This window comes from Danio rerio, chromosome 12, assembly GCF_049306965.1.
Source record: "Danio rerio strain Tuebingen ecotype United States chromosome 12, GRCz12tu, whole genome shotgun sequence".
NCBI classification, from domain to species: domain Eukaryota; kingdom Metazoa; phylum Chordata; class Actinopteri; order Cypriniformes; family Danionidae; genus Danio; species Danio rerio.
In genome coordinates, this window is record NC_133187.1 from 39,033,009 (window position 1) to 39,055,797 (window position 22,789).

General features: G+C 35.3%; 1 long non-coding RNA gene across 1 annotated transcript; it reads right to left on the reverse strand.

Annotated features, from left to right (window-relative positions):
• Positions 1–1,020: 1,020 nt before the first annotated feature.
• On the reverse strand, positions 1,021–13,689 carry LOC141376857 (uncharacterized). Its single transcript, XR_012388130.1, has 4 exons — positions 13,639–13,689; positions 6,832–6,931; positions 4,916–5,009; positions 1,021–1,763 (listed from the first exon to the last, which is right to left on the reverse strand). It is a non-coding gene; the product is annotated as an uncharacterized lncRNA (long non-coding RNA).
• Between the last annotated feature and the right edge of the window lie 9,100 nt (positions 13,690–22,789).

Sequence of the window (22,789 nt, forward strand, 5' to 3'; positions counted from 1 at the left end):
TATATAGCTTAAAGGGGCTAATAATTTTTACCCTGAAGGGGTTCTTAAAAAAAAAAAAAAAAAAAAAAAACTGCTTTTATTCTAGCCACAATAATACAAATAGTAAAAAAAAATAATAATAAAATTAAATTAAAAAAGACTTTCTCCAGAAGAAACAATATTATCAGACATACTTTGAAAATGTCCTTGCTCTGTTAAACATAATTTGGGTAATCTTTAAAAAACAAACAAAAAATAAATAAATAAATAAATAAATAAAAGGGTGGCTAATAATTCTGAAGTCAACTGTAATAATTCTGATATTTTTTTTTCTGACAAAAAAGTGTTTTGTGCCACTTTTATCGTGATCTTTTGCATGTTGTAGTCCCAAATTCGCCTATATTTACACATATACTTTTCTTTTTGTTCCACATTCACTTTAATGCATCTCTAAAACTCACCTTTTGTGTTCTACAGAAGAAGGAATCATTTAAATTTTGGAATGACATAAAGTTAATAATACCAAAATGTTCAGTTTTGAATGAATTACCCTGGATGAAGGATTTGATGAAGTGTATCATTTCTGTTTTGGTCTATTAGCGCTCTTCATTTAGTTTAAATTAATTACTGTAATTCTATATAAGTGTTGACAGATACATTTATCATTTAATTTAAGCAGACAGCCTCAAAACCATTAGAGACTCTTCCAGATGATGAACGATAGATGATTTGGGTCATCTGTGTGTGTGTGAGTGTTTGTGAGTGCCATTAAGCCCATTTCTGTGAATCTCCTGCCTTATACAGCACGTTAATACAAATTGTGCATGCTTACAGTGGCCACACACACGAGCATACACTGCTATGGGAATAGTAGAGCCTATTAAAATGCATTCATAATGCGTATCCTAAGGAAACTCTCAGCCATGATTAGCTGACTAAGTGTTTTGTGAAACTCACACTGTGGCCATGCCCTGAGGGGAGCTATCATTTAGAAGAGTTAATGAAGCTTTTCATACCTAATTAGCCCTTGGCAAGATGGGGAATTATACAAGAAGAAAGTTTATTAGCACATGAGGCTGAAGGATTACAAAAAACTCAAAGCAGATCTGTTGAGGCAGATGGGTTTGTTTTGCGTTTAAAATCGAACTCTGAGCTGATATACTGTTTGGTTAAAGTTCATATTTTTTGACCAGGCTTGTTATTAATATTTAATAAATAATATAAATAATTCTTGTTAACTTCTGGCCGCAGCCATATGTGATCTATATCTGATTAACCACGTGGATGGATGATAACAGCCTGCTGCGCTTACCAGTAGGAACAGAAGGCCCCTACTGACCCATATCTATCAGCTGATAATCACTGATAACATTCGAATCGGCTGTCAGATTGTATATAGCAGTTGTTTTTATGAAGTTCTCAAACCTTTTTTTTTAAATTTTCAGTGCATAATAATGTTTTTGGGCAATATTTCTTTGTTCACAAATGACCTTGAGTGTGAATGCAGCAAACTGGAGAAGGTTCTAGAGTTTTCAAGGCCTGCGGAGAAATTCCCACCCAATGGAAAGCCTCCTGACTGGCCTTCAGTCAGCCAGAGTACCAGTAGGAGTGAGATAAGGCTATTTCACTCTCTTTCTCCTTCCTCATGCCAGATTTCCAGCAGCAATGAGGCTTATCAGAAAGATAAGGACAGCAGGAAACAGTGGCCCCGGGATGGAGAATGTGGATGGAGTACATTGTTCGGGGAGAACCAGAGGTAGAAATCAAGGTATTTGCTTTGACACCTAAAATTGGAGATGGGAGTGAAACTTTTGTTTATGAGAGTCCTAAACACTGACCAATCATTTCTCATCAGTTTAAAAGCCCATTACTTTCAGTCTAAAAGTGTCAGCCAACTTGCATAAAGTAGTAATCTGGCTGTACTGTAACACACATCCATATGATTTACAGTCATGTGTCACCACAGAAGTCATGGTGTGGTTCTATTTTAGGTGTTAAACAAGAAGTTTCATTCCCAGGAGATGTTTGATTGACATTTTTTCATATTAGGTGCTATGAAAAGGTCAACAAAACTTTAACAAGCATTCTTTCTTTCAGTCCGAGAGAAACTGCACTGGACGAGGAGCGAGAGGAAGACACTGAGGGATTCTGAACATGATTATTGGTCTTTAGTTATTGTGCACTGGCTGATCTACATACAAGAGCGGACACAGAGGAAAGGTGAGGGAAATTGTCTTTAAGGTTCAGATAAACTCTTGATTATTTTGAATTCCATTATATGGAAGGCATTGAAGGGATGGTCTACTACATTAATTATTGATTTATAATTAGAATATAATTATTTAAATATTATATATGCATACAGAATTTTGTTTGTGAAAACTTTTTTTAAGATTTGATTATTAAATTATGGTTTTTATAAGTGTCTACTTGTTGAGACACTTATTTTTAGTAAGATTAAAATTAATATACAGTTAAAGTCAGAATTATTAACCCCCCTGAATTATTAGCCAGCCTTTTTATTTTATTTTTTTTTCATTTTTCATAAAGTGTGAATCTTTTCAGACTGGTTTCTTGAACATGACAATGAGTTCACTGTACCTAAATGGGCTCCACAGTCACCAGATCTCAATCCAATAGAGCACCTTTGGGATGTGGTGGAATGGGAGATTTGCATTATGGATGTGCAACAGACAAATCTGCAGCAACTGTGTGATGCTATCAAGTCAATATGGACCAAAATCTCTGAGGAATATTTCCAGTACCTTGTTGAATCTATGACACGAAGGATTAAGGCAGTTCTGAAGGCTAAAGATGGTTCAACCCCCGGTACAAGCAAGGTGTACCTAATAAAGTGGCCGGTTAGTCTGTAATGCCGTTTTCCATCATATTTTGTAGGATGAGAGTCTAACAAATACAAATTTACTTTAATTAGTACCTCCAGGCAAATGTGTCCCCCCACCTCCAATTACAGATCAGTCCAGCAGTCAAATCAGATGTAAAGTTAGTTTAAAAAAAAAAATAGTTTATTCATTGTTTTAGTTATTAAATTAATTTTAAGCAAACTAATCTTTTAAAATGTAGAGATTGCTTTATTAGAAAAAAGTAAAAAGCAAGACTGAGTGATATAAGAAAAAGACAGATAAATAAATACAAATACGGCGGGTGCATATTACTGTAGACTGCCTGGTTATTGCTTAGGACCCTCAAATCACTAAATCCACCCCTGATGTGATCATTGGCTGATACTCGAAATGTGGGTGATTTCAGGTTTTACTGTCCACATGGGAAAATTTGGAACTCATGCTGTAGATGAAAATCAGTCATAGACAGCTTTAAACTCTCCTTGAACACTAGCGGACTTTTATCCTGTAAAACAGACAAAACCCACCAAAAATAGTCCTGGTTTCAGCAGTCTAACACTGTGGTCTAAGGACTTCAGATCCAAACCACAATTTAATCTCTACATCTCGATGGAATGATGTAATCTCCAGCTTTTCCTCCTTCTCTCCTCACCCGTTCACTTTACATTCATCTCTCTCTTGTTTGGGTTAGAAAGCTCTGCTCACTTATGCAGTATCCCCCCCCTCAGATTACGATGAGTGCTACGCTTCAAAAAGATATAGATTGTAGATGTAATGACTTTGGCTGCTTCCCCTGGGCTTGCCAATGTTTGTGTTTGCGCTGTGAGGGCAATGTGGGTTGTAACAGGGCTCAAAACGGCGATCAAAAATGAGATGCTTGGTTAGTGTGCGTGAGGAATGTCCTGCTCTCCGTTTTGCACTGGCCTGCTACCTATCAGCGTAATAAAGAAAACGCAAGGGCAATTTCCTTATTCCTTGCTCCATTTGCACCAAGTTTAGTGCAGATCTGCGCTACCTCCGTCACATTCTTATCTTTGCTTTTTCCAACCTCAAGCACCATTAAAATCTGAATTCGAGGAGGTCTGAATGTTTTATCGACGCACCAAGTCATGTCATAGCGCACTATATTTTATGACATTTTCCAAATGTACCATGCTTGAAATACACTGGAATTAATTCATGCAAATAGACTATCATGACAGTCCAGAGATTACGATGGTTACAATAGTTAGTGTCTATTAAATCTGAGGACACCTTCTACCAATTAACTTCTCATTAATAAAAGTTAATTAAATATGATATTTGTTGTTGTTAAATTTATATTTTTGTAATAAATCATGTTATATTAAAGCGATGGTTCACCCAAAACTGAAAATGATGGCCTTACTTGCTTAAGTCAAGTCAAATTGAGCTTTATTGTCATACGAAATGTTGTGTCTCGCAGGTCCATGGTGCTACATAAATGAACATAATCCTAAATATTAACTCAACATTGAACAAAAGAGTTATTTTAAACCTTTTTAGTTTTACATAAAAAATTATAACTAACATACTGAAGCTGTAATCCATATTTAATAACTATATGTATACATAAACTACACACATAACCTAAGATTCACTGTACAATTACTTTTGGTCACACTTTTTTGATGGTCCTTGTTTGTTGAATTTAAGTTACATTGCATCTACATGCCAACTAATTTCATTAGATTGTAATTAGACTGTTAGTTTGGGGTTAGTGAAGGTTGACATGTACTTGCAAAGTTTCTTACAGTCAGTTGAATGTCTGTTTAGGAGCAGTATCAACAGATATTTAGGAGACAGTCTAATATTCAAATGGACCATCAAAATAAAGTGTTCTGTACTTTTACATAAGTCAGTACGATAAGGTGCAAAAGAGGCATTTTAAGGTTGTAAAAAAAAAAAAAAAAGTAGTGCAACATGATTTGTAATACATTCACAAGTAAACATTGTTTTTCTTATTAAGTTCTTGTAAAATGGAGTTCTAATAAAGTGTTCAGTGCATATAGGGAGAAACGTGTTTCTGCAAGTGGTTTGTCAAGCCCACTAACCTGTGTGAGGCAAGCTCAGAACTGAGTTCACAATCCAGTCATCGTCAAATTTTAATTCGGAAATTGGGTTGACTTTCTGTTTTCTCTCTGTCTTCTGTTGAACACACACACACAAAAAAAAAAATCAATAAATAAAATAAATTAAAAAATAAATAAATTATATATATATATATATATATATATATATATACATATATATATATATATATATATATATATATATATATATATATATATATATATATATATATATATATATATATATATATATATATATATATATATATATATATATATATATATATATATATATATATATATATATATATATATGTTGAATATCAGTAGCTAATGACCCCATAGCCCACTCTAAAACGTGATGCTAAATAACAAAAATAAGGGGGCAACCATAGGGGAACCATTTTAAGTGCTACACTGTAAAGACAATCTTGATGATTTACATTTTTTAGTCATCTCAACTTACATCAATCAAACTAACTTAAACTATTAAGTTAAACTTTGTTTAAGCCTAACTTTAAAAAAAAAATGTTGAAACCTGATTAAAGTATTAAAATGTCAAAGCAAGATTAAAAAGTATTTGTTGTCTTTATTTCTGTACATAACACTTACAGTATACTTTTAAAGATCATAATATGCAGCACCTTAACCACCCCAAAAAACTACAAAAGAACCAGCACTTAAATTAGTCTCATATAATTACAATCCAAAAGTTTTTAAAAAAGCTGAATTATTTTTGTGTGTACATTTTCCTCTACTATGGAGGCCCACTACCTATCAGCGTAATAAAGAAAACACAAGGTCAATGTTCCTATTCCTTGCCCCAGTATAGCTGCACATCTGCAGCACCTCCTTATCTTATGCTACTGTTTTTTCCTCTCACAAGCACCATTCAATTCGGCTTGGTGGATCAGGGCTTAGCACTGTCGCCTCACATCAAGAAGGTCACTGGTTCGAGTCCCGGCTGGGCCAGTTGGCATTTCTGTTTGGAGTTTGCATGTTCTCCTGCGTTGTGTGGGTTTCCTCCGGGTGCTCCGGTTTCCCCCAGTCCAAAAACATACTTGAATATAAGTGAATTAGCTAAACTAAATTGGCCATAGTGTATGAGTGTGTGTAAAAGAGTATGGGTGTTTCTCAGCACTGGGTTGCAGCTAAAAGGGCATCCACTGCGCAAAACATATGCTGGAATAGCTGGCGGTTCATTCCACTGAGGTGCCCTTTGATAAATCAGAGACTAAGCCAAAGGAAAATGAATGAATGAATGAATGAATGAATAAATGAATGAATGAATGAATGAATGAATGAAGCACCATTAAAATCTCAAATCATTTGTAAAAATAAGTTCAGATTTTTTACTGATCGCTGTGCCACAGCACTAACTCATGTCATCACACACTATTTTTTATGACACATTCCAAATGTAGCATGATAAAAAACACAGTTTTATTCATGCAAATCGACTATCATAACTGTCCAGTTGCTGCAACTTGACACCGGTTATAACTCACAACAAACGGCACGGTGTAGCATTACTCTTCTTTAAAGCCATTTATCCTGCTATCGCATTCATCCATCTGCAATCTGTGACCAATGAGAGAGGATGTGGACAGACCCCCCGTCTGTCTTGCTGTCTGTCTTTGACATTAGGCTGCTTTTATGAATGCCTGTTTGTGAGGGAAGAATCATAAATGAAATGATCTATCGGAAAAAAGGAATGGAGGACCAGACAATGTCAAGGGCATGAGTCTCCCTTGAGTTATGTGCATGTGACTAGGCGCTCATACACAGCGGATCGTTTCACAACCTTATACTCTTTACATTCACGGTAAATTCTTGCCATTCCCGATTGTCCCGAGGGACGCATTTATCTGGGATCCACACTGATGGGATCCTCACACCTGTTGGACTGCTGTATCTTAGTCTGATTTTGATTCATTTTAGCCAGCTGATGGATGTTGATATGGGCGTCAGTGATCTTCCCTGTGTGTTGTCAATCCACTGTAAATGAGATGGAAAATGAGAATTAAAAGTGATCCGGAATTTTTAGGCACCATATATATAAATGATGATATCTGTCAGGGAGTTTTTGGACAGGACTCAGATCTGTTGAAGATTCAAGCCAAAAAGTATATGGTATTCAATTTCTGAGAACTAGTTACTCGTTTGTCATCTAGATGATCCTTTTATCTGAAGTCATTTATAATACACTTTATATAGGTTCAGTCTCTCTGATGCTTTCTTTTTGCATTCCCAGAAAGATTGTTAATGGCCTGTAAAATCAAAACAAAGCTTTTTTTTTTCTTCTGTAGAGAATTTAAGGACATGTCTATTAACCTTGAGGATGTCTGCATGTCAGAAGTCTTCTCCATTTATTAATTAAGTAGTTAATTAGTTAGTTAATTTATTTATTTATTTGTTTATTTATTTATTTATTTATTTATTCATTTATTCATTTATTCATTTATTCATTTATTCATGTATTTATTTATTTATTTATTTATTTATTTATTTATTCATTTATTTATTTATTTATTTATTTATTTATTTATTTATTTATTTATTTATTTATTGGTGCATAATATATTTAGGTCACACTTTACAATATATTTAGGTCACACTTTACAATAAGGTTCATTAGTTAATGTTAACTAATCATTAGTAAATGTTAACTAACACACACACACACACACACACACACACACACACACACACACACACACACACACACACACACACACATATATATATATATATATATATATATATATATATATATATATATATATATATATATATATGTGTGTGTGTGTATGTATATATATATATATATATATATATATATATATATATATATATATATATATATATATTTTTTTTTTTTTTTTTTTTTTTCTTTCTTGAAAGCAGCAGGACTGTGGGTACACGAGCATCACTTTTTGTCTAGTCTATTTCAAAGAGAACCGATCACACCAGTTGCGTTTACTCTACACACGGTTGTTTTGACTTTTTACAGTCACACGCATCACATCACCTGTGTGCGCAAATAGTCATCCTCTCATAAGGTATTCACCTGCTTTCTTTTACACGTGCGAGCACAGTTATTTTTGTCAGTCGTGCTGCTTCTCAATTCTAAGATCACATCTGCACGCAAATTGGGCTATCCTTATTGTCGAACCCTGCTTTCAATGAAACTACGAATTAAAAATGATTTCCAACCAGCCAAAGTGGCTAGTGGGAGCGGCTGTCTTACCCGCCAGAGCTGAAATCTAATGTCAAGCCCTGTGTATGTATATATACCGTATACCGGTTGGGTGCGGAATAAAACTTGGCAGGAGTGGGACTAAAAATTCAGTCCTACGCAGATCTCTCACTTGGCTTTCAAAACATATTTTCTTATGGTTTTTATGAGACTGATTTCATGTGTTTGTATATGGAAAAACAAATTTTGAACACAGTACAATTTTTCTTGCTTATTACTTTATATTGTATGACTTTCTATATATATATATATATATATATATATATATATATATATATATATATATATATATATATATATATATATATATGTATATATATATATTTAGCATAAAACTTTCTTGATGGACTATTGTAAAGCTCAAAGTGTCTTCCTTCTAATTATACCTACTTTGGTTTGTACCTTAATGGGGTCAAGAACTGTTACTTTTTTTAGGTAGGTGTAAATCTCCATAACTGAGTGCTGTCTCTTATTTGTTTTTACAAATTGAAGTGTACTGAACATAAAACTATTTAGTTGTCCCCAAAAAATCCTTAAGAATTGTATTGCTTCAACAAGCAGCAAAACAGTTGCTACTGTACTTATGAGCTTGGTATTCAATCCTGTCAAAACAATTACAGTGAATGTAGTTCTTTTTGCAGAGCAGAGTTTTACACAAAGCACCTGTCACTAGTGCTTTATTGTTGGCTGTCAGTGCAAAATTATCAGATCCCTAAACACCTACTGTGACCCTTAAATGACACACAGGTCATCGCAGTTTGTGTGAAACAGGCCATTACATTTCAGGCTCCCCTTTGTCAGTTGTTACATCGTCAAATAAATGAATTAGTACCAGACTGCATTTCCTGTTAAGTAACTTTGATATTATTTGACGCGAAGCCGACATACGTGATCACGAACACACGCTCTCTCCTCACCATAGTACTTCAAAGAGAGTTTAATAGAGACAGATTATGGGGAGTCAACACTGATGGCCGTTTGCAGTGCTGATGGTTCACAGACTTCACATTTTAAACCAGCTCAGCTCATTTACAGAGCAGAGCACATCATTACAACAGACGGCTCTCTTTGGTGTGGGGTACACTCATTTGGCCTGTGTGTGTGTGTGAGCACATGCGCTTAGGATGGGCTTGTCGAGTGAAGCCAAAGATGGATGCTCGCAGAGACAGTGTCTTAATCTTCAAAGTACTTCGAAAATGTTATTTTCTCCCTTTTTTTCTAATGGGGGAAAATTGGGTGGAAATCAGGAAAAGCACTGGTTTGCTTGTCTTTTATTGTGTATGTACTATATAACCCAGGCTCAGTCTGAAAATGTACTGATATATACATTTCTGGAGAGCACCAGATAAGTCCCAGGAGCTATGTTTTGTGCAGTTTGATTTATATATGAGATTAGAATACGTATTAGCTTTTTTAAGTGATTTTATGTTTTAGAATAGAATAGAATATGTAATGTTCTCAATAATATTTGTAAAGGAAACACTGGCCCTATGTGTGCCATTTACATATATTTCAATTAATATGGAAAGCGAGTGCATTTATTTACCAAAACTAATATTGGAGTTCTTTCTTTTAAATGCGTGTGCGTGTAAAAAATATCATTTGCATAAATTCACAATATATTATTTTTTGATTTATGAAGTTATTAAACAGGATTCCTAAAGTCACCTCTGTAAAAATCTTTGAATATTAAAAATATCAAACTAGATGTTTATTTGTATATTAATAAGTGCATAGGCGACGCAGTGGCGCAGTGGGTAGCACGTTCGCCTCACAGCAAGAAGGTCGCTGGGTCGCTGGTTCGAGCCTTGGCTCAGCTAGAGTTTCTGGAGTTTGCATGTTCTCTCTGCGTTCGCGTGGGTTTCCTCCGGGTGCTCCGTTTTCCCCCACAGTCCAAAGACATGTAGTACAGGTGAATTGGGTAGGCTAAATTGTCCATAGTGAGTGTGTGAATGTGTGTGTGGATGTTTCCCAGAGATGGGTTGTGGTTGGAAGGGCATCCGCTGCGTAAAAACTTGCTGGATAAGTTGGCGGTTCATTCCGCTGTGGCACCCCAGATTAATAAAGGGACTAAGCCGACAAGAAAATTAATTAATTATTGCATACTTATTTAAATAATGTTAAATAATTTGTAAAACTTATAACAACAAAATGTTTGCAAAGCTTAATTTATCATTCAGCTGAGGAAGTGTGGTGATATATACTATTGAAATATTCAACACGTCACCATTTTCTCAGAAAACATATTTAAAAAGATGCTGAAAGTTGACATTTTCACTAGACACAACCAAAGAAATGCATATATGAAAAAAAACATATCTAATTAGTTTACAAATGAAATTATGTGCAATAAAATGAAATGATGCAGGAAAAAGTATTGAACACATGAAGTCAGGGAGGTGTAAAAAGGTAGTGAAAGCCCAGACAGCAGTTGAAATCTCTCAGAAGTTATTCAGCAACCCTCTGCTCTTCATCCGTGTAGCTTAATATTAGCTGCTTCTACATCTACAGTATCAGGATGATGAAAATGAGACCATGTGAACATTACAGAACTACAATGATCCAAAACAGCTAATGAAACTCTCAAATTGTTTCAAAGAATGAAAATAAAGCTGTAGAATGGCCCAACTAATCACCTGACTTGAATCCAGTAGAAAATATCAATTAAAGACCAGATTTGATAGACGAGACATGCAGAACCATCAAGATTTTTACACTCTGTTGAAGTCTGTGAAAAAATCACACCTAAACAATGGATTTAACTTATGAGATATGAGAGTGGTTTTAATCGTTGTATAGTTGGTTGGCTGGTTGGTGCTTCTTTATTTATGATTTGTAATTGTTCTGACATTTGAAGAAAAAAACAGGCATGAATAGATTTCAATTGAGAATCTGATTATAATCCTATAATCCCATTCAGCTTTTAGTCCACAGATCTAGGCACTGAGGGGACAGTTAGCTCCTTGACAATGCAATTAGTTTGAGTCTTTGAGGGCCAGATGTAATCTGGATATTTCATTAAATTGCCCAGTACTGCACGAGAATGATAAGAAAATAAAACCAATCTTTCAGACTTCTTGAGGTTTTTCTAAAGGTAATGAACATTAATGTTAAAAGACGTGTTAGAACGGCCCACTAGAACAGTGTCCGTGATCATCTGAATGTTGAGAATCAGTGTTTTGCCGAATGACTGCTGCAGATTGTACTTTATTATCGCTTGGATTATCAGCACAGTAAAGGAGGCGCCAGAATAACCCACAGTGCCCCATTTCATAGACAAAGACTTTATGTCTCCATCAACACACAAAAGTCATTAAAACGAGTCAGTGACTATTCCTCTTGTTTTAGTTTTCATACTCCACCCTCCAAACACTTCTGGAATTTATTTCCGTCTCTAAATGTAATGGCAAGAGAACACAAAGGATGGAAACAGAATCTCCAGTCAATTCCAAAAGCGGAATGTGGAACTCTTTCCTGCGTTTCATGGAACCGTCAGGCTGGCATGAACCGCACAGCTCTCAGCGGGTTATATCTGCCCCATCATAACTCTTGACATGAGTCTGACATGAAGCAGCTCACTGTTTCTTTTTGTGGTTAGTAAATAGATTTTTTTCTTCTGAGTTTTAGTTTGAGGGAAAAAAAATGGAAGATTTGTAGCTTGATATCCAAGTGCTTTTCTGTGTTTTTATGAGTATAGGCTCATTGGCCACTTTATTAGGCACACCCAATCACAAATATGTAATTAAGCCAATCACATCATACGAGTTGAGGAAAGTTACTTTTGATGCATTACAATTTTGAGTTACGTCCAAAGAATTGTCACTTACCTAATTACTTTTTTATGGTAAGTTATGTGTTACTTTTGAATTTACTTGGGGTTTACTTTTTCTTACCTGCCTGAGGCTTGATCTCTTTTAGAACTTGCAGGATTTTTATTTATTTATTTATTTATTTTTTTAAATAGAGGAGCTCTGCAACTAACAACACACTGTATAACCTTCATTTACTTAAAAAAAACTATTTAAAATAGTATAATGTAGGATAATGTTGTCTTCTGAGAACTTCCTGACCCCAAAGCTATAGAAGCCGTGTATAGATTGTTGAAAGTTGAAAGCAAAGTGTTTGCTACTTGCACTTTTTGACTTTTAAGTTAAGTAAAATCACTGTCCATTGAGACAATCCCCTTTTCTTTATTTTCAAGTGTGGGGTTAATTTAATTTAAATTCAGCAATTTATATTTTTAAAAGCTAATAAATTAATCTATTAAGTAACTCGCATTTCAATACATATTATTACATTACAATATTTAAGTAATGCATTAAACTCTTCACTCTGCTGTTGTCTGGAAAGAGATGCAGAATCATACTGTGCAACGGTTTCTTCTCACAAGCCATCAGAGTTCTAAACATGAAGAAACTGGACTGATACACGCACACACACACACACACACACACACACACACACACACACACACACACACACACACACACACACACACACACACACACACACAAATAAATTAACAGACAATGACAGCAATATTTGCGCAACTGATATTTTTATACTGCTCTGTGCAACATTTCTACCTCACTGACAAATATTTACATGTACAGTATTTATTTCTGCTCCAATATGCGCAAAACATGCGTAGTGTACTGGTCAGCATTACTGTTTCTTGTCCTGTCTTTTTGCACTAAATGCTTCACAAACTGCACTTTGGACTCTTAATTTCTTCTTATTCTCACTTTATTTATTTTTATTTTAGTTTATCTTATCTTATTTTAGTTTATTCTCTAAGCTTTTTCTTAGAATGCAAAATTACCCATTATGCTTTGCGTGTATGCGCAAGGAGAATGCTAAGTACTTCCGGTTGGCAGCTGATGATTATAAAGTCACATTTGGACAGCTTTGAAACAATAGCTTTAATCTATTTTACCTGCTTTTATCATCTTTGAACTAAAACTGTTGTCAATCAGCACCGCCTCCTGAACTGATTATTTTTAAAAAATGCAATCTAATGGGATGGAAATCTGCTGTGAGACATTTTCCCCTCGTTGCCAGACGGCGTCTTCTGCAGTTAAAATGAAGCCTCGTCATCACTAAAGTCAACAGTTTCTCTTTCTTTCAAATATATAACCAACCTAATCAAATGTAATTCTCCAAAATGTTTGACACACACACACGTAGCCTGTACTGTCCCACTGACGCACTGATTTAATAACTGAGACAAAGTGAAAATAGGCTAGTGTCATTTTGAAATGACAGAAAAACATGAAACGTAAAAACAAAAGCACTAAATAAAACATACTGTAAATGGCTCGCGATTAAAATCAACAGCAAATCAGCCAGCAGAGTATAATATACACCTCTCTAAGTTGTGTGTCACAAAAACACTCCGTAATCCAATAAAAACGCTATTGAACCCCATTTTCGGAGCACAAATTACCTGTTGTAAAGGGAAGTTCTAATCATTCTTCCCGAAGATGTTGGTCGCTATGGCGCCCTCTATGAAGCAGCCAGGAAAAAAGGTCTATAGTAACGCACAGTCCTGTGTCATGTTGTCAAATTATATCGTTGATATAGCACCTTGGTCCTGGAGGAACATTTTTTCATTTCACTGTTCACAAAATGACAATAAAGCCGACTTGACTTGATTACATTACTCATTACTAATAAAAGTAATAAAAGTAATATAAAAGTATTATAAAAGTAATATTATTACGTAACACATTACTTGTAATCTGTTACCCACAACACTGCAGACCATCAAGTCAATGCATTTAGACGTAGATGTGGTCAAGACTGAAGCTGAAAGTTAAAGGTGCAAACAGAAGTGTTTTCCCAAAAATAAAGATGACTACACTATTTACTCGCCCTCAGTTGGTTACAAATTTTTGAGTTTTCAGAAAACTGGTAACCATTGACAACAGTTGGAAAAACAAAGTCAATTGTTGCAGGTTTCCAGCTTTCTTCAAAATATCTTCTTTTGTGTTTATCTTGTTAATGAATAGTGATTTAATTGACTCTAAATGTGACATGGTTTTGTCACCAGAGGGGCTGTTCTGAATGTTTCAGAGACTGCTGATCAGCAGTATTTTCATGGATGAACATCTCTAGGGCTTACAGAAAATGGTCCAATCTGCAATTGAGATATGCAGAAATGTGCCATCCAGTCACCGTCCTCTTGTTCCCATAAGGTTTGGTCTACGGTCATTTTTTTACATGCTCTGCTCTTTACTCAGAAATAAAAGCTTGTGTCAGTTATTTGGTTTGACGAATGAATTCTGTTTAGTGTAATACGTTTTGAAGGTCTTCGATATGGGCGGTGGCTCAGTGGTTAGCACAGTCGCCTCACAGCATTAAAGGAGCTGGTTTAAGTCCAAGCTAAGCCCGTTGGCATTTCTGTGTTGAGTTTGCATGTTCTCCTCGTGTTGGTGTGCGTTTCCTTCAGCTGCTTCAATTTCACCCACAAGTCCATGCGCTATAGGTGAATTGCTAAAAATGTCCAAAGTGTATGTGTGTGAAAAAGAATGTAAGGGTGTTTCCCAGTGATGGGTTGCAGCTGAAAGGGCATCTGCTGCATGCTGGATAAGTTGGCAGTTCATTCCACTGTGGCGACCCCAGATTAATAAAGGTCTAAGCCAAAAAGAAAATGAATGAATTCTGTCTAGTGTAATATGTCTTGATGGTCTTAGTAAAGTCACCTAACAGCATGAAAGGAGCTGGTTTGAGTCCCGGCTAGGCCAGTTGGCATTTCTGTGTGGAGTTTGCATGTTCTCCAGTGTTGGCATGGGTTTTCTCCACAGTTCAAAGACATGCGCTATAGGTGAATTGGCTAAACAATGCCGTAATAGTTGGCGGTTCATTCCACTGTGGTGACCCCTGAGGAAAATAATTGAATGTATGAATGTCTTCAATATTTACTCTAGTCACTGTCACTTTTACTGTTACGGACGTGTTTAGAATTAGGTCATACAATAGTTTTAAAGTCTCCATCATTATCTGCTTTGTGAACAGGACATTTAGAAAAATATTTCCATAATGAAGCATCAACAATGAAGTTCAATAAAGAACTATTAACATTCATGGAAACTTTTCATTTCACAAAAGGTGGAAATTATCTTTAGATTAAAGATTTTTAACAAAGAAAATTGTGTCATTTTAGAACGGATCATTTAAAGGTTCTTAAGGGAGCTAAAGTATGGTTAAATAAGTACATGTAGTTGTCAGTACCAATCATTGTGTGTGTATAATGTGCAGTACGATCGATGTTAATGTTTTTACACATATAATCAACAAGGACAGTGGAAAAGAATAAACATATTTGGATTTCTGTCCTCAAGGATTTCCAAAAACAAGACTCCACAGACCAGACTTCTTTACTGGAACACAGTATGGAAAGTAAAGTTGGAGTTAAAGAAGGTGTGGCAGAACTGTGGAAAAGTGTAAGTTATGCATCTTGCTGTTTATAGACCCTTAGCAATGTAATTGGTTGGATTTTACGAATGTGCTCCTCCTGAACTTTCCTTCAGAGTTCCAACATTTGACATGTAGCATTGAAGTCAAATTTATTAGCCCTGCTGTGAATTTATTAAAATATTTCCCAAATGATGTTTAACAGAGCGAGGATTTTTTTACAGTATTTTGTATTATATGTTCTCTTCTAGAGCAATTCTTATTTGTTTTATTTTGGCTAGAATTAAAATAAGTTTTGAATATTTAAAAAAAAAAAGATTTTAAGGTCAGAATTATAAGCCCGTTTAAGCATTTTTTTCTCTCTCTCTCGATTGTCTACAGAACAAACCACTATTATACAATGACTTGCTTAATTACCCTATACATGCTTTTAAGCTGAATACTACCATCTAGTAATATCTAGTAAAATATTATGTACTGTCATCAAGGCAAAGATTAAAAATAATCAGTTATGAATAATCAGTTATTGAGTTTCTTGTGTCGAGAAAATCTTCTCTCCTTTAAACAGAAATTGGGGAAAAATATTCTGTGTTGCTAATAATTCAGGAGGGCTTATAGATCTGACTTTAACTGTATATACACATATTGTAATTAAGAAAACAAAACACCCACCATGTGATACCATATTCTGATGCATGTCAATAATTCCAGTGATTCACCACTTTAGTGGTAGCATAGGGAAGGTTGGGTTTGAGTAATCATGATCTGAAGAAATAGGCTGTGAAACATATGTTTGTGGGCTGTTTTGGGCCTGACTGATGTGGTGTGACTTCATCAGCGGTTGATGGACCTTTTCTGACTCCACCCATCACTCTTCAAGTCTTCCAGTCTCCTCCCTCGAACTATTTTACAAATCCGGAGAACATTAATCAGGATGTATTTATGTTCAGCGTAGCAACATTGGGCTGTCTGCAAGACTTTTTTTTGCCGTGTAATGTGGGGGTTAGTCATGGCATCGAGATCAATTTTAATTCTCAAGACTAGATCCAAAAAAGCAGCTAGATTGAAAAAATGACGAATGCTTCGTAGCTTCAGAAGAATGACAGAGTTTGCTGACAGAACATTTTTTTCTGGATGTTTGTCATCTTGAAGTGATGGATTAAAAGGCGTTGCCTAAATTTAGTTCTGAATAACAGAGTGTGCTTTTGTATGATGGTAGAGATTCAAGTTGTGTTAATATCAGCTCGCTGTTTTTACCATTTTTACAGTATTACTGTTTTTTCTGTATTTTTTTGGTCAAATAAATGCAACATAAGTGAGACTTATTAAAAAAAAAAAAAACATTTAAAACAACATACTAATCCCAAAGATTTGATTTGCATTAATCTAAACCAGTTTACTTAATTTCGCATTATTATTACATTTTAGGGCGAGGCAGTGGCACAGTAGGTAGAGCTGTCGCCTTACAGCAAGATCGCTGGTTCGAACCTCGACTCAGTTGGCGTTTCTGTGTTCTCCCTGCCTTCGCGTGGGTTTCCTCTGGGTGCTCTGGTTTCCCCCACAGTCCAAAGACATGCGGTACAGGTGAATTGGGTAGGCTAAATTGTCCGTAGTGTATAAGTGTGTGTGTGAATGTGTGTGTGGATGTTTCCCAGAGATGGGTTGTGGCTGGAAGGGCATCCGCTGCGTAAAAACTTGCTGGATAAGTTGGCGGTTCATTCCGCTGTGGCGACCCCGGATAAATAAAGGGACTAAGCCGACAAGAAAATGAATGAATGAATGTATTGCATTTTAGGTGGCGGCACGGTGGCTCAGTGGTTAGCACTGTCACCTCACAGCAAGAATGTCGCTGGTTTAAGTCTTGGGTGGGCCAGTTTGCATGTTCTCCCATGTTGGCGTGGCTTTCCTCCAGGTGCTCCGGATTCCCCATAGTCCAAAGACTTGTGGAATAATTGATTTGGATGAACTAAATTGGCTGTAGTATGAGTACATGTGTGAATGTATGAGTGTATGAGTGTTTCCCAGTACTGGGTTGCAGAAAGAAGGGCTTTAGCTGTGTAAAACATATGGTAGAACAGTTGGCAGTTCATTCCGCTGTGGGGGCCCCTGATATATACATATGATTGTAAGGGACAAAGCCAAAGGAAAATGAATGAATGAATGAACAAATTAATGAATGAATGTTACATTTAGCACTAAATAAACTGTGGAGTTAAAAGTAGGTTTCATGCAGAATGTGTTTCTGCTGCAGAGCCAAAGATTCATACAGAAAATAAAGCGAGTATGAGGTTAATGTATTGAATGGTAATATAAATGATAAAACTATTGTTTAGATTTAAAATGATATTGAATTTCATTGCCATGAAGTCTAATTTACATGATAATTAGGATCACATTTACAGTGCTCAGCATAAATGCGTACAACCCTCACAAATGTCTCTTTTTAATTAATAATTTCCATAAGATGCCTTGCAATGGTATACAGTTGAAATCAGAATGATCAGCCCCCCTCTGAATTTTTTTCTTTTTTAAATATTTCCCAAATGATGTTTAACAGAGCAAGGAAATTTTCACAGTATGTCTGATAATATTCTTTCTTGTGGAGAAGGTCTTGTTATATTTTAGCTAGAATAAAAGCAGTTTCTTGTTTTTTAAAGCAATTTTAAGGTTAAAATTATTAGCACCTTTAAGCTATTTTTGATCATCTACAGAACAAACCATCATTATACAATAGCTTGACTAATTACTGTATCCTGCCTAGTTAACCTAGTCAAGCTTTTAAATGTCACTTTAAGCTGTATAGAAGTGTCTTGAAAAATATATAGTAAAATATTATTTACTGTCATCATGGCAAAGATAAAATAAATCAGTTATTAGAAATGAGTTATTAAAATTATTATGTTTATAAATGTGTTGAATAGAAAGTGGGAAAAATAAAAAGGGGGGCTAATACTTTTGACTTCAATTGTATTTATATTAGATTAGTAAGTACCAAAGCCAAAATTTGAACTAATAATAATAATAATGATATTAAGTTTTTATATTACAAGCCAAATATTAGTACAGTATGGCCACAGCCAAACTGGCTGGTTACTCACTGAAGCTAAGCAGGGCTGAGCCTGGTCAGTACCTGAACGAGAGACCACATGGCAAAATTAGGTGGCAAATGGTGTTTGTAAGGCCAGCAGGGGGCTCTCAACCTGTGGTCTGTGTGTTCTAATGCCCCAATATAGTGAAGGGGACACTATACTGTCAGTGAGTGCCGTCTTTCTGACGAGACGTTAAACTGAGATCAATTCCATGACACTTCTCGTAATGAGTAGAGGCGTCTTGGCCAAATTCCCTCCTTTGGCCTTTACCCATCATGAACTCCGAATCATCCCCTTCCACCGAATGGGTTCTATCACTGTCTCTTCACTCCCCCTATAGCTGGTGTGTGATGAGAGCACTGGCGCCGTTGTCATGTGGCTGCCGACACATCATCCAAGTGGATGCTGCACAGTGGTGGTGGAGTGGGGAACCATGACTGTGAAGAGATTAGGGTATATGGCAATAAATGTGCTATATAAATACACATTACTTACTTACATTACTTACACCCAATTTAATAATCAAGATAAACATAAAAATGTAGTTAAAATTTTGTTGTTTAGCATTTTTTTGCACTGAGCCACCATGCCGCCCTTATTGTTATATTCACTAAGAAATAGATTTATTTATTAATTTTCTTTTCGGCTTAGTCTCTTTATTAATCTAGGGTCGCCACAGTGGAATGAACCACCAACTTTTCCAGCATATGTTTTATGCAGCGGATGTCCTTACAGCTGCAACCCATCTTTGGGAAACATCCATACACACTCATTCACACTCATACACTACGGACAACTTAGCTTACCCAAATCATCTGTACTGCATATCTTTGGTCTGTGGGAGAAACCAGAGCACCCCCACGCGAATGCAGAGAGAACATGCAAACTCCACACAAAAACTCAGCCAAGGCTCAAACCAGTGACCTTCTTGCTGTGAGGCGACAGCACTACCTACTGAGCCATTGCGTCGCCCTAAGAAATTAATAAAAAATATTAATTTCATACTGAGCTCTGCACACTTAGCAACAGTAATTTATCCTCAAAATAGAACCTAAATCCTAGTTAAAAATGCTCTTATTATCTGTATTCAGTCATACATTCATTATGTGAAGAAAGTATCAGTTTATTTTGCTTCAAATAAACCTAAACACCACAATATTGTTTATGTATGCTTTAGATTGAATTTTCCACTGTTAAAATGAGCATCAAAAATCACATGCAATCTAAACAGCCCTAACAGAATGTAAACATTTGTTCCTATTTGATTCTTTGCCAAATTCATCATTTCTTCTGCATATTTAACTTTGTAATAGTCAATGTTGGTGATACGAGCAATCATTCAAACGTGACAAACAGCTCCGTCATGCTGGCAGAAGCAGACTTTTGCACGCCAGAGGCTCGGCTATGAGAAACGTTCCCTCTGTTATTCTGCGTGTGAGATTGATTGGGGTCTCCGACGAATCTGTTGATTGGTTGGAAGAGTTTCGGAGCTCAGCTGGTAGAGTCCACGGGCGCTCTCACAGTATGTGCTTTTGTGGTTTCATTTACAGGGATGCTTTGATGATAAAGATGAATGGTAATCCAAGCAATAAGTACAGATAGAATTGTTGATTTTGCTTTAGGGGAAAAATGAAAAATGGTGTTATGAATGGTGGTTGTAGATGTGTGAAATGTGATATTTTATTATGAAAGGATATTTGGTATATTAAAATTGTGACAGAGTAAATGCCATGTTGTTATTTAAAGCTACCAGACAGCATGGATCAACCTGACAGATCTAAAATTGTCCCGTTATAGGCTTAAAAAGATAGTTCATCCAACAGATAAAATTTCTGTCGTCATTTGCTCATGTTGAAAACCTATTCGAGTTTCTTTTTTCTGTTGGACACACAAAACAGTATATTTTTAAAAAATGCTGGTAGCTGGCACCAACTGACTTTCATAATATTTTTTTCCTACTGTAAATGTTGATGTTAAAATGTTGTGTTGAACAAAAGAAAGCAACTCACAAAGCTTTAAAACCACATGATGGAGAATAATCAATTAGGACATTTTCATTTTGGGGTGAACTATCACATAACATGGTGATTTAGAAGTAAAAAAAAAACATTTGTTTAAACAGTCTTGATGCCTATTTTGGTTTACATATAGTACCAATGGATATACAGTGCTCAGCATATATGAGTACAACCCTTACAAATCTATCCTTTTAATTCATATTTTAAATAGGAAGCTATATCTATCATCCAGCCATACATCCTTCTGTTATTCCATCCATCCATCTATCCATCAAACCATTGTTCTGTTATTCCATCCATTTTTTTATTATTCCATCCATTTTTTTATTATTCCATCCATCCATTTATTGTTCTGTTCTTCCCTCCCTCCCTCCCTCTATCCATCCATCCATCCATCCATCCATCCATCCATCCATCCTTCCTTCCATCCATCACCCATCTATCCATTTATCCACCCATCCATCTATCCATTCATTGTTCTGTTATTTCATCTATCCATCTATCCATCCATCAATCCATCCATCCATCATCCATCCATCCATCCATCCATCCATCCATCCATCCATCCATCCATCCATCCATCTGTTATTCCATCTATCCATCCATCAATTGTTCTGTTATTCCATCCATCCATCCATCCATCCATCCATCCATCCATCCATCCATCCATCCATCCATCCATCCATCCATCCATCCATCCATCCATTGTTATGTTATTCCATCCATTCATCAATCCATCCATTGTTCTGTTATTTCATCCATCATCCATCCTTCTGTTATTACATCCATCTATCATCCATCGATCCATCCATCCAACCATTGTCCAGTTATTTCATCCATCCACCCATCCATCTATACATCCGTTATTCTTTTATTCTATCCATCTATTCAATCAACCATCCATCTATTGTACTTTTATTCTATCCATCCATCCATCCATACACCCCTCACAAATCTATTTTTTTCAATTCATATTTTTAATAGGAAGCTATACAATATTATATTATAATATTATTTATATGTTAAAGAATAATGTTAAATACAAATTTTAAAAAGAGGAAAAATCAAAAGAAGCAAAAAATGATACAGTGCTCAACATAAATGAGTACAACCTTTTACAAATCTATCTTTTAAATTCATATTTTTAATAGGAAGCTATATCTATCATCCAGCCATCCATCCTTCTGTTATTCCATCCATTCATCTATCCATCAAACCATTGTTCTGTTATTCTATTCATTTTTATTATTCCATCCATTCATTCATTGTTCTGTTTTTTTCCTCCATCCATCCGTCCGTCCGTCCGTCCGTCCATCCATCCATCCATCCATCCATCACCCATCTATCCATTTATCCACCCATCCATCTATCCATTCATTGTTCTGTTATTTTATCAAATTTAAAAGAAGAGGAAAAATCAAGAGAAGCACAAAAAAAAAAAAATGAAAAATGTAAGTTAAAAAATTGTAGGTTGTATTTTTTTTGCAATATTTTGCTGGAATTTAATAGTATAATCTTTCAATCTCTAAATATGTTTGTTGACTAAAATATTATTTCAATACATGTATCTGTTTAATAAATCTGTTTTGTTTAAATACATTAAAATCTATTTCCTAATTCACTGAGAAATGGATACAAATAATATTTTTCAAAAATAAGGTGTACTCAATTATGATAGCACGGTATTTATACATTATGTTTGTGCTTAAGTTATACCTTCCCTTTTACATTGTTGCTATAGACATATGTTGTGCAGTGAAATTAGGTCAGAATGAATAATTATACTTATAATTGAAAAAAATACACAAAATCGTTAATTGCACTATTAACACACTGCTACATTTTTTCTGTAGAATCTAAATTAACTTACTGGCAGCAGTTTACCAGTAACTTACTGTAGATCAATTACAGCAAAAATACTGTATTTACATTAACAGCACCATTTGTCTTGCTGTATATGTGTTCACAGAACTGTTAATGATTTTTGTAAACAATACAGCATTTAACTGTAATTTAAACTGTATTTTACGGTAAAAATATACAGTAATTTTCATAGTACAACTTTAAAACACAA